Here is a 10,766-nt window from a genome sequence, read left to right on the forward strand (position 1 = left end):
ACTGACACCCTTGGAAGAGAGGGTCGCTGCTTTGATGGGTCCTGCCTGGAGAAAAGCAATCACCACTGCACAAGCTGGGCCCACACTCGAGGGAGAGGATAAAGCCTGCAAATTCCACAGTCTGGCTTTGCTAAATGTTAAGTATTGCGCGGGCTAGCTATACTTCGGTTCCTGGGGATGTCTCCATTAGCTACGCTTCGATTGATGCAATGTGCTATCATTCATCGTGGTCCTTCAAGTCAGCCTGCTGCCTGGCCTGCACTGTGTGGGCCTACTCATGCTATCCACCCTGCTGTAGAAGAAAATTCAGAAGCGGACCAGCCTGAACAGGATAACATCCTTGAATCCAACCCTCCAGACCAAGAACATGGGTGGGAGGGGGAGGGGGCGGAGCTGGATGAAGCCCCCACTGTTGTACTGACTTTGGAGGAGGTGCCGCCCCTTCCAAGACTAGTGGTTTGAGTGCTGGTGGGACATTCCATGGTTTCCCACCTTCCAAGGTTGCGGGTCCCAGTGATGGGATGCAGTGAGGCACACCCAGGGCCCCACCTTCTGAGGTTGTGGGTCCCAGTGGTGTGGTGCAGCGAGGTACACCCAGGGCCCCACCTTCTGAGGTCGCGGGTCCCAGTGGTGGGGTGCAGCGAGGTACACCCAGGGCCCCACCTTCTGAGGTTGTGGGTCTCAGTGGTGGGGTGCGAGCCACACCCGTGGGGAGGAGGGGAAGGAGAGCTCGACCGCGCTCTTCTGAGGTGCAGGATCTAACAGATGTGGTTCGCATGATTTTCTTGAGTGCGGAGAGGATTGACCTTACACGATCACTCCTGGACACCATCAGTGGGGTGGGTGATGAGGTATCGAGACTGTCGGGAGAAGTAACAGCAATGATACGAGAAATGGGAACGATGTACGGGACCATCAATGAGGGAATAGTGACCATGAGGGAGGGAATGTCAGACGTAGCTGATGTGCTGTCAGTGACCATCGGGTAGGGAATGTCAGAGATGGTGCAAACACTGTCACTGACCATGAGGGAGGGAATGTTGCAGGTCATTGAAGGGCGGCACGTTGGAGTTAGCTGCTGCAATAAGGGAACACGCCCAGACCCCGCACCCATTGACAGAATCAACTGCCACTCCCACTCCAATCCCCAGACCAGCCTCTGAAGAGCCCAAAGCCGGGCTCTCCAACTTGCCGCCTGGGCCCTCCAACTTGCCACCTGCCGTCGATGCGCCCCCCCACCCCCTACCCCCCACCTCAACAGATGCGCACTACCCGAGATCTTAGAAAGATTAAGATTGGTACCAAGCCCAGAAATGCTGCGCCACCCTTTGCGGGCGGTCTTAGAATAAGGAGGAGGAGAGATGGGTGCAGCCTTTCTTTGCTGCTGTTGTTGTTATTATTACTGTTACTGTTGTAACTGTTCTCAAATTAAAAGCTTTTTGTAAGTAATATAAATTTACACGTTTAAAAGTTTGTAAGTGATCTTAAAGAGTGATCTGAAAGTAAAATTTGATACAAGAATAATTTTATTAAAGTTAAGTACAAAAGAACTGTTTGTTAAACTTTTGAATAAAATATATTTTACATTAAAACCGAATCATTTCCATTATTTGTTCCATTCTTAACACAACTTTTGCCCCCCCCCCCCCCCCCACTGCAGTCTTCAGAAGCCTTCCGATCGGCATCTCGCTCCCCGGGCTCAGTGCAGAAGGCTTCCAATTGGCATCTCGCTCTCTCTCTCTCTCTCTCTCTCCTCCCCGCCCCCGGGCTTGTTTTCCAGCCGAGCCCCGAGCCCGTGTCCAGGCGTGGGGCCGATTCTGCCGGCCAAATCTACGACCCTCCAGCCCTGCTTCAAGACGTTTGGTGGTGGTATGTGAGTTAGTTTAAAAAAAAGAGAACTTCTGAAATCCAACAAACTTCCATTTATTATGTTGACAGGTTAAAAAAAGTTGAACTTTATTATTGATTTTTACAGTGTCTTGACTCCCTCCAAAATCTTCGATTTAAAAACAATGACATCTTTCAGTGCCGATTTGTCAATGTTGCGCTGGTTTTCTTAAGTGTCCAGAAGGTTTTTCGGGAGTGGCCAGATACGCCAACCTCAGAGGAAAAAATTTTGGCCAAACTGCGAAAAATTATAAAAACCAGCATAGATATGATGTAAAAAAAAACTGGCCTAGAAAAATCATAACTAAGTTAGTTATGCCAGCGCAGATCGCAGGGGGATACTTCGAAAAAATTAAATACACAAAAAAAAATGCAGCGTGCCAAAAAAACGGCGCAAATGACCCAGGAAAATTGAGCCCATTGACCCCACTATCCCCAACAGCAGAATGTGAGTCCCATTTGGGATTATTTTTATACCTGATTTATTTAGAGGAAGAAGGGAACGACCAGGAAGAAGTTTGGTGCCAGAGAGGACTGAGGTCTGGACTAATCATAGAACGTGAATGCAAATTTCACCATGGCAGTTTGAGAATTTGAATTCCGTTTTTTTTAAAATTCACTACATGAAAAATTGCACATATGAACCCAAGTCTTACTATTCCATGGGAAACCCACTTGTAGAGCTTCTTCTAAAAAGCTGGCAGAAATATACCCCTTTGTTTAACAAGGCTCAGACAGTGGGGTAGAATTTCTATGATGGTTCTCCCAATCTCCCGCCTTAACCTCAGCGGAAATGGCTGTTTACTCAATTCTTCCAGAGTTTCCTCTGCAATTACTGTGGGAGATCAGGAAGACCCCTGCAGAAATTTTGCCCGCTATGCTGCAACATAACAAATACCCACAGGAAAGTGAAGTTATAATTCAATCTCGTTCAAATTATCCTGTTCAACTTTGGTCTCAGTTTGAGTGTTGAGGGACATGCATAAATGCTATGTTCAAAATTTTTAATTGAATATTAAAGCCACATACAATGTGCTGTTTCCTTTGGGTCCTTCAATATGTTGGCGCTTTGTAACTCTTTTGTTAGCTGTTTATCTAGAATAGAATTGTTTATGCTGATACTTTAAAGCAGAAATGGAGAAATGTATAATATGAAACAGTAAATTGTTGCGATGTGAATGTTTTCACTGTCCTCAAAGTGGCCATTAGTGAGCATTTAGTTGAATTTAAGAAGCAATAATAAATAGGCGGAATGCAGTGGTACAGCACATTGAAGATCCAGTTCTTACATGTTGCATTCAAATTATGCTCCATGTATTCTTTACTGGTTCATTAATTCTAATATATCTCACTTTACTCTATCCAGCTCTATTCAGAATACAAAGCACCTGGTGAAAATTGATCAAGAAGCTTTCCAAAATCTACCACGGCTAAGATACTTGTGAGAGAACTTAATTTGCATTAGATTCTGAGAAGCATGTTTCATACGGTGCTGTTTGTATTTGATGCATTAAATTGTGATTCATGTAGCATTAGTTGTTTTATTCAGTCATTATTGTTGTTTATGTCTTGGCTTACAAAGATCACAAAAATAAGTGCAGATAAGGGAGATAATTTGGACAAACTATCTCATCTTTCCACAAAAACCGAGACCCTGACATTCTCCTGCTGCAATTTAGAAATGAGATTGGCAGAACTTCCAGGGAAGCAGTGTAACTGCTGAGAGTGGCCATTCATACCATTCTGTCGATTTCCTACTGTAACTTCAGGAGACTGGGAAGACTCCCTGTGGAATTTCAGCCAACTGGTCTGCCCATCACAGTATCTATGCCTCTTGAATGATTCCAGAGTTTTTCCCTCTGCTAATGTACCCAGAAGACCCTTCCAGGTACTGATCCGTTTATACCTATGTCCTTTTGTTCTGCAGTCGAGATTTCAGTTAAAAGCATTACAGATTTACTTTTTCTATTCCGCTTATGGGCCCCAATGTTGCTCTCTTTCGTTGCTGGGGGCTGCTCATTTTCCAGGTACTACTGGGAGGAAGCGTTGGGTTACTAGCTCTTTCATGTTGCTGGAGCTTCCATAAAGGGGCAAATGAGCACAGGAAAAGCTGATGGGGGCCGGGGGTGGGGGGGGTCTTACCTTTATATAGTGCTTTTAGAATAGAAATAGTTCCCAGCATGTTTCAGAGGTGTAAGGAAGAAACTCTATAAAACACAAGTTCATCCAAGACATTAATAATAATGGTTCTACAAGTAAGGAAAGATGAGCTAATAAGCTTTTCTTTGTTTACATTGTCCAGGAGCAATTTCTCATGACCTCAGAACTATGAACAATTCCTGTTCCTCCTACAATCTTAGGCATTTAAAACCCAGGCCTTATCATCACCTAAACACTATGTTGCAACTTATCTTGTCTTCGCTTCCATCCGTTTCAACCTTGGTGATGTTCCTGTGCTTGGGCCTTCACCTTGGTTTCTTACTAACAAAACAACATTGACAACCAAAAGTAATTCATTACCTGACCATTCGTTATTTGCATATTTTATGCAAGTTCCCTTTTACAACACAATGAGGCAATTCAGCCCATTGCATCTGTGCTGTTTAAAGACAGACAAGTCCCTTGGACCTGATGGCTTACATCCTAGGGTCTTAAAAGAAGTGGCTGCAGAGATAGTGGTTGTAATCTATCAAAATTCCCTGGATTCTGGGGAGGTCGCAGTGGATTGGAAAACCGCAAATGTAATCCCTATTTAAAAAAAAGGAGGCAAACAGAAAGCAGGAAACTATAGACCAGTTAGCCTAACATCTGTTGTTGGGAAAATGCTGGAGCCCATTATTAAGGAAGCAGCAGCAAGACATTTGGGAAAAGCATAATTCAATCAAGCAGAGTCAGCATGGTTTTTTGAAAGGGAAATTATGTTTGAAAAATTTGCTGGACTTCTTTGAGGATGTAACGAGCAGTGTGGATAAGGGGGAACCAGTGGATGTGGTGTATTTGGATTTCCAGAAGGCATTCGATAAGGTGCCAAATAAAAAGTTACTGCACAATATAAAAGTTCATGGGGTTGGGGGTAATGGATAGAGGATTGGCTAAAGGAAAACAGAGAGTCAGGATAAATGGGTCATTTTATGGTTGGCAAACAGTAACTAGTGGGATCGTTACTGGGTCCTCAACTATTTACAATCTATATTAATGACTTGGATGAAGGGACTGAGTGTAATGTAGCCAAGTTTGCTGATGATACAAAGATAGGTCGGAAATCAAATTGTGAGGAGGACACAAAAAAGCTGCAAAGGGATATAGGGCTCTATTTTCGCCACCACTGGGCTCCGTTTTTTTGGCATCCACTGATTTTTTTTGGAGCAATCATGATTTTGAAATTTTGCTCAAAGTTTGTATGCCGGTGCCGACTGTCAGTGGTGTTTTTTTTGCATGCAAGATTTGTTGCCGCTGGTCTGATTGAAAACTGATTTCCGCGCCGTTTTTGGCCCTTCAACCGATTTTGGCCATCTACGATTTTTTTTCAGCGCGGCGCACTCTGGCTAAAAGCATCGCAAAATAAAACCCATGTGTAAAGTTAAGGCATCGGCGCGGCGCACAAGAGGACAGGAGCGAGGCAATAGGAATACAAAATAAAATATATTTTTTTCACAGGGAACTCTTTTTGGAGCCAGGGCAGAAGATTTCCGGGCCGAAAGGACTGCTCCACCCGCTGCGATCCCGGGTCATAGGACTGTTTCCTCCCCCCCCCCGCCCCGCTCCCGCTGGACCCGTTATGATCCTTGGCCGAAAGGATTGCCCGCCCCCCCTCCCACTGGACTCACTGTAATCCTGGACTGAGTGGACTGCTCCCCACCACTGGACCCGCTGCAGTCCCGGGCCAAATGCCACCCCGCTCCCCCTGCGAGTTGAAGTTCAGGAGCAGGAAGGACATTCAGCCCAGGATTGCAGCGGGTCCAGCTGGGGGGGAGCAGTGGCCGGGGGAAGGGGAAGTGGTGGCCGTGGGTCCAGCAGGGGGCGAGGTCCTTTGTGGCCCTTTTGGGGTAGCAGTCCTTTTGGGGGAGCGGGCTTCAGCTTGCTTCAGCGTCTCTGGTTGCCCTGGCAACTTCAGCTTTTCGCGCATGTCCAGAGAGTTTTTAGCGCAGATTTGAAGCTCCACCCACCCCCGACTAACTTCGGAAAGCATAGCGCCAAATTCAAATGTTTATTTGGCAAAAGACTCGATTTCTTTTTCTGCCGCAAATGTACACAAAAAAATTGTACGCTAACATGTATGGAAGCCAAAATTCCAGCAAGTGGACAATAGGGACCATAGACAGGCTAAGGGAGTGGGCAAAAATTTGGCAGATGGAGTATAATGTGGGAAAATGTGAATTTATCCACTTTGGCAGAAATAATAGAAAAGCAAGTTATAATTTAAATGGAGAAAAATTGCAAAGTGCTGCAGTACAGAGAGATCTGGGGATCCTTGTGCATGAAACACAACAAGTTAGTATGCAGGTAAAGCAAGTAATCAGGAAGGCAAATGGAATGTTTATCTTTATTGCAAGGAGGATAGAGTATAATAGCAGAGAAATCCTGCTACAACTGTACCGGGTATTGGTGAGGCAACACCTAGAGTACTGCGTACAGTTTTGGTCTCCGTATTTAAGGAAGGATTTCCTTGCATTGAAGGTTGTTCAGAGAAGGTTCACTAGGTTGATTCCGGAGATGAGGGGGTTGACTTATGAAGATAGGTTGAGTAATTTATGCCTATACTGATTGGAGTTCAGAAGAATGAGAGGTGATCTTATTGAAACATATAAGATAATGAGGGGGCTCGACAAGGTGGATGGCGAGAGGATATTTCCACTCATAGAGGAAACTAAAACTAAGGGACATAGTCTCAGAATAAGGGGCCACCCATTTAAAACCGAGATGAGGAGGAATTTCTTCTCTCATAGGGTTGTAAATCTATGGAATTCTCTGCTCCAGGGAGCTGTGGAGGCTGGGTCATTGAATATATTTAAGTTGGAGATGGACAGATTTTTGAGCGATAAGGGAGTAAAGGGTTATGGGGAGCGGACAGGGAAGTGGAGCTGAGTCCATGATCAGATCAGCCATGATCTTATTAAATGGCGGAGCAGGCTCGAGGAGCCAAATGGCCTACTCCTGCTCCTATTTCTTATGTTCTTATGTCTCTCAAAGAGCTATCCATTTAGTCCCTTTCACCAAACCAATAATTTTTATTTTTCTAATATTTATCCACTTATGAAAACGGTTGTGCATTCTTCTTGCATCACTGTTTCTGTTGAAGCTTTCCATGTCCTAACAACACTCTGTGATAAAGTAAATAAATACTCCTAGCTTCTCCCTTAACTCTTTGGTGATGCACTTTGCTGCCCGTATCCTAACTTGCACCAATTTCCGTTCACCTATCACCCAAGTGTTTGCTGACCTACTTTGGCTCCCGGTTGAGCAATGCCTCGATTTTTAAAATTCTCATCCTTGTCTTCAAATCCCTCCAATGCCTCTTAGAGGGTGTTTGTTTTCCACTCTACTTTGATTCATAGACCTCGGGAATTACAGGAAGGACTCCACGTAACCAAAGTTTAGGCTAAACCTAACTGTTAGTTTTGTTACACAAAAAACAACTAAAAATTACACAACAAGATTTCTTAGAGAATTGACCAAAGATATACAATCACCCTTCCAGCCAACTGCTACTGTTGTCGATTGTAGGCTTGTGGTCGTTGTCCCTTGACCAGCTGTTCCTCTCCGATGTTCCCTCCTTCTCATTCTGCTTGTCGATCTGATGTTATCCTTCTCAACCCGTTGTTGTTCTTCTTCCTTCCTCTTCTTCTGAGCTGTTGTTCTCGGCTCTTACATCTATATCTATTTGATGAATACATCTCCTACTGGGCTGCTTTCCAGTTAATGCGTCTGGGCCAGTCTTGATGGCTGTGATGATCTGTTTGGATGTCTGTGATGATGGGTTTGGATGGCCACAATTTGCACACGGAGTCGACAGGGCAAAAGATAATTCCATATCTTTTGTGCCCCGTTATCCAAAAATGCACGCCTTATGGGATCCTTTGCTGTCCTGGGTTTTCGCAGACTTGTAGTCTCCATAGGGAACTGGTTTTCCCCCTCCGGCCAATCAATCTAAGGGCTCCTCTGCTTGATTCTATCAAACCCTTTGTCTCGATGTTTAATCAGGTCTAGCTCCTGACCGCAGAGATTACATTAATCAGTGATGAGTCACCAACTGCCCCAGGCTGGTGCCCTTTTCTCCCACCCAAGCAGTCCCAAAGGTTTCTTTTGAACCATGGCCTCTTGCTGTGCCTCGATCGTGAAAATGTGTCAACCTTACACTCTCCCCTCCTTATTTCTGTAACCTCCTTCAGGTAATGCACCCCACCAAGATATCTGCGCTCCTCGAATTCTGGCCTCTTGTGCATCCCCGATTTTAATCACTCCACCATTGGCGGCCATGCCTTCAGCTGCTTGAGCCCAAAGCTCTGGCATTCCCTCACTAAATCTCTCCACGTTTCTTTCCTCTGTTAAGACACTCCTAAAAACCTACCTCTTTGATCTGCCCTAATATCACCTTACATGGCTCGGTGTCAAATCTGTTTGAAAACGCTCCTGTGAAGCGCCTTGGGACTTTTAACTATGTTAAAGGTGATGTACAAATGCAGGTTGTTGCTGTTGTTGTTGCACTTCATTTGTGCCCACTAGTTACCAATTCACCAACCAGTGGAAATTATTTTTCCCAATTTATCTAATTGAAAACTCTCAATGTTGAGCTCCTCCATCTAACTCCTTTGGTTATCTGAACCCATACTCCTTTTAAAGTTATACCATTTAGGGTATATATCCTCTCCTTATTCTTCCAGCCAAAAGTATAACTTTGCATTTGCCCATGTGGAATTTAATTTGACACCTATTGACCCATTCTACTAACCTGCATATGTCCTCCTGAGGTTCCGTATAGTCCCCTTCAGTTAACCATGCTCCCTATTTTTGTAAGATCTGCAAATTTTGATCTTGTGTACATTGCTGATGCAGAAATGTTCTGTTCCAAGCTAGAAAGTATTCTACTCCGTGAAATTTCCTCTGGAGATGCTCCTATACACGATTATCCGTGTTAATTCCCTCAGAGTGGGAACCTGAATAGAAGAGTAATCAAAGAGAGGGAAAATAACACTAAACATGGGAATGCCTCCTGAAAGATGGGGAATTTTAAACAACATTTGATATTGTCCTGGTTTAAGTATGCTATTAAAAGTATTTCCCGTTGCATGTACCTTCTCCTTTACATTTTTGTAGACTTGTATTTTTGTATTATTTTGAGACAGTCAACTGAAAGTTAAAATTAAACCATGTTATTGTACTTCTGCGTGTTCATGAGTGTGTTTTACTTCTCCTAAGTACTGACATGAATATCAATTCATAATTATTTTCTTAAACCAGGAGCATTTGTAATACTGGAGTAGGATTCTTTCCTGACCTGACACACATCCACTCAATTGCATCCAATTTTATTCTGTAAGTATCCCTACAACCTTATTATAATTTAAATAAATTTGATGCGAGGGAGAAATGGGATGTGTTTTTATCTTATCAAGGTGAGACACTGGTAATGGTACATTTTTAACTTTTCTTTCCAGTATTAACAAACATTGTGTGGTGCTTACGGTGTCAAGCTTCCTTTGCTGTGCCTGAACAGTGTACCATAGCCCCAAACTGAGAGTTCTCCTGAAGCACCACTGTGACCTTCTAATTCTACCTCAGTGTTTCTTGTGGCCTCTTTGAATGAAATTGCTAATTTAAAGCCACATTATGGACAGTTTTGCACAAAAAATCCATGCCCAGTGAATTAAAATGAATTCATTTCACTTCGGGTCCTTCCAGTAGTCAGAGAAAGTAAAATTTCAGAGAGCCTGGACTAGATGCAAGACCAAGGCCCAGCAGTGAAATATATTGTGCCACTTAGACCCTCTTTGATGTTATGAAAAACAGTGATAGAATAAATTATATTTTCTGCTGTCTAACTAAAGAAGTTAATGATAGTATTGGATTAAAAGAAGAGGCTTATAATGTTGTGAAGAATACTAGTAACCGTGACGATTGGGAGAGGTTTTGAAACCAGCAAAGAAGGATGAAAAATTTGATTAAAAGGGTGAAAATAGAAAATGAGAGTAAACTAGCAAGAAATATAAAAATAGATTGTAAGAGCTTCAACAACCTCCAGGATACAGCATTAGAAAGGAAAACAAAGGGCACAAAGGATCAGGAGAGACGGATAGCACTAAAGCAAGAAATAGTAATGTACTAATTGGGTCAGACTAAGAGATAACAGAGGATGGTCTAGGATAGGTTTACAGTGTATATATGCGAACGCACGAAGCATAGTAAACAAGGTAAGTGAGCTGCAGGCGCAAATAGCAACATAGGAATAAGATGTCATGGCAATAGCGGAGACCTGGCTCAAAAAAGGGCAGGATTGGGTATTAAATATTCCTGGATACAGGGTGTTCAGGAAAGATGGGAGGTGGTGTGGCAGTATTGGTTAAGGAGAATGTTACAGTGCTGGAGAGAGGGGATGTCCTGGATGGGTCAAGGACAGAATCTATTTGGTTAGAGTTAAGAAATAATAGAGGTGCCATCACACTATTAGATGCATTCTATTGGCCACCAAATAGTGGGAAAATTATGGAGGAGAAAATTTGCAGAGAAATTAGAGGTGCAAGAACTATAGAGTAGTAATTACAGGGGACTTCAACTATCCTAATCTAGACTGAGATAATAATAGTGTATAGGGCATAGAGTGGGAAGAATTTCTGAAGTGTGTTCAGGAGAATTTTCTTGATCAGTATGTTCTGGCCCAACGT

General features: G+C 43.5%; 1 long non-coding RNA gene across 1 annotated transcript in view; it reads right to left on the bottom strand.

Annotated features, from left to right (window-relative positions):
* Positions 1 to 9,035, bottom strand: part of LOC139272599 (uncharacterized) — an 82,361-nt gene extending 73,326 nt beyond the window's left edge. The window contains exons 1-2 of the long non-coding RNA XR_011594898.1: positions 8,837 to 9,035; positions 4,030 to 4,094 (exon numbers count right to left, since the gene is read on the bottom strand). This is a non-coding gene — a long non-coding RNA (uncharacterized lncRNA). The remainder of the gene's footprint in view (positions 1 to 4,029; positions 4,095 to 8,836) is intronic.
* Between the last annotated feature and the right edge of the window lie 1,731 nt (positions 9,036 to 10,766).

The sequence above is a fragment of the Pristiophorus japonicus genome, chromosome 9, assembly GCF_044704955.1.
Source record: "Pristiophorus japonicus isolate sPriJap1 chromosome 9, sPriJap1.hap1, whole genome shotgun sequence".
Lineage (NCBI taxonomy): Eukaryota > Metazoa > Chordata > Chondrichthyes > Pristiophoridae > Pristiophorus > Pristiophorus japonicus.